This window comes from Meleagris gallopavo, chromosome Z, assembly GCF_000146605.3.
Source record: "Meleagris gallopavo isolate NT-WF06-2002-E0010 breed Aviagen turkey brand Nicholas breeding stock chromosome Z, Turkey_5.1, whole genome shotgun sequence".
NCBI classification, from domain to species: Eukaryota; Metazoa; Chordata; class Aves; order Galliformes; family Phasianidae; genus Meleagris; species Meleagris gallopavo.
The window spans coordinates 3,275,475-3,278,173 of NC_015041.2; positions in this window are offsets into that span (position 1 = coordinate 3,275,475).

Here is a 2,699-nt window from a genome sequence, read left to right on the forward strand (position 1 = left end):
ACATCTTAACAACTTCTCTGTATTCTTTCTAAGTTGCTCATCCCTTCTTCCAGAGGAGGTAGATTCTCTTTTTCTCCTGGAGCCTCAAGAATAGCTCCCTATTCATCCATGCTGGTCTTCTTCCCCACTGGCTCATTTTGTAGCTCTGGGGGACAGCTTGCTCCTGCGCCTTTAAGACTTCTTCTTAAAGAGTGACCAGCTTGGACACCTTTACTCTCTAAGACTGTATCCCAGGAGATTCCCTGACTCCCCCTATTAGTCTTCTGAACAATTCAAAGTCCTCCTTCTGGAAGTCCAAGGTAGCAGTTTTGCTTCTCCCTCTCCTGGCTCCACCAAGAATCAAGAACTCTACCAATTCATGGTCACTCTATCCAAGACAGCCCTGACCTCCACATCTCCCACCAGACCTTCTCTGTTTGTGCACAGCAGGTCTAGCCGGGCAGTTCCTCTCATAGGCTCTCTCACCAGCTGCATCAGAAAGTTATCCTGCATACACTCCAGAAATCTCCTGGACTGCTTCTTCTGTGCTGTGTTGTATTCCCAGCATATGTTGGGGAAGTTGCAGTCCTCCATAAGGACAAGGGCTTGCAATTCCACAGCTTCTGACAGCTGCTCATAGAAAACCTCATTTGCCTCCTCATCCTGATTCGGCAGACTATAACAGACGCCCACTGGGATGATTGCCGTGTCCACACTTGTCTGAAGGAATGAGAGAGAAAGAAAATGAAGTGTCATTGGTTTACGGGCTTGTCTGGCCCAGTTCCATGACTAATGAGGCAGGGGAGCCATGAATCCATGCCCCAGGAGAGGGGAAAAGGGGTAGGGAAAAGTAGATGGGTCTAAATACAGAGCAGCGGCAATGATCTGAGCAGCAATGTTAATTTATTAAATATGATATCAGAATGCAAAATAACATAACACAACCCAATACAACTGGAATTGAGGCCAACAAATCATACAAAATGAGAGTGTCTCCAAAACAAAGGCCTTCCTCTAAAGCTGCAGGCAAAATGTGGCAAGGCACCACATGCTTCTTGGCAACCAACAAAAAGAGAGGCTCCTGACCTGACAGGAGCTCCACCTCTCTTCCTCTAGGCACAAAGTCATATGGGAAATGCAGCCCCCCCCCTTCCCTGCTGAGAACCAAACATCCCATCCTGCTTCACAGAATTAGAACATTTACTCTTTAACTCCCAGTGCTTTATATGACATTATGATGTGGAATACCAACAACAAAAGAAATCACAAAACCATTACAAAGGACCTCAAAGATCATCTAGTTCCAACTCCCTGCTATGTGCAGGGTTGCCAACCACCAGACCAGGCTGCCCAGAACCACATCCAACCTAGCCTTGAATGCTTCCAGGGAGAGGGCATCCACAACGTCCTTAGGCAACCTGTTCCAGTGTGTCACCACCCACTACGTGAAAAACTTCCTCCTAATATCTAACCTACACCTCCCCTGTCTTACTTTAAAACCATTTCCCCTTGTCCTATCACCATCCCATGTCATAAACAGCTGTTCCCCCTCCTGTTTATATGTTCCTTTCAGGTATTGGAAGGCCACAATGAGGTCTCCCTGTAGCCTTATCTACTCCAAGCTAAACAAGCCCAGTTTCCTCAACCTTTCCTCACAGGAGAGGTGCTCCAGCCCTCTGATCATCTTAATGGCCCTGCTCTGGATCCACTCCAAGAGCTCCACGTCCTTCCTGTACTGTGGGCCGCAGGCTTGGATGCAGTACTCCAGATGGTACCTCAGAAGAGCTGATTAGAGGGAGACAATTACCTCCCTCTCCCTGCTGGCCACTCCTCTTTTAATGCAGCCCAGGATATAGTTGGCCTTCCAGTTTGCAAGTGCACACTGCTGGCCCATGTCCAGCTTCCTATCCATCAGTACCCCCACATCTTTTTTGGCAGGTTTGTGTTCAATTGTTTCATGTCCCAGCTTGTGTTATTAGTGAAGGATGCCTAGACCCAGATGCCAGAACTTCTCCAGGTCTCTCGAGATGGCATTATGTACCTCTGGTTTGTCAACCAAATAGCTTGTTGTCTTCAGCAATCTTGCTGAGGATGCACTCTACTTCACTTTTGATGTCACTGATGAAGACATTAAAGAATATTTGTTACTCAACAAATATATAGCACAATAGCACTGACTCATGATGGACAACACTCATTGCTGATCTCCATCCAGATACTGAGCCACTGAATGCTATACTCTGGATTTGATCCTGCGTCCACTGAATAGTCCACCCATCAAATTAATGTATTCTAAATTTGGAGAGAAGGATCTTGTGGAATATTGTGTTAAAGGCCATACTAAAAACCAGACAAATTATGTCAGTGGCTCTTCCCTTGTCCATTGATGTAGGTACACCATCAATCTAGAAGAGTGGCTTACTAAAAGGGATGCTAGAATGAAATGTATATTAATATACTGATTTCTTTATGCTGGTTTAGGGAAAATGGAGTACATCAGATGTTAAATCATTTTGGTTTGTGGAATTCTTTTCCATTTGAACTATTTTAAAAGCTAAGATATATCCATATAAAGCCACAGTGAAGATAAAATTCACAGCAGACCATCTGTCAGAGTCTGCAGGTAGAAAATACAGTATTCATCCTAGAGGGTATTTGATTTTTGTATTTTTGGTGTGTGTGGTGTGTTTAAACACAGCCTTTGTGGGGGGATGGGGAAA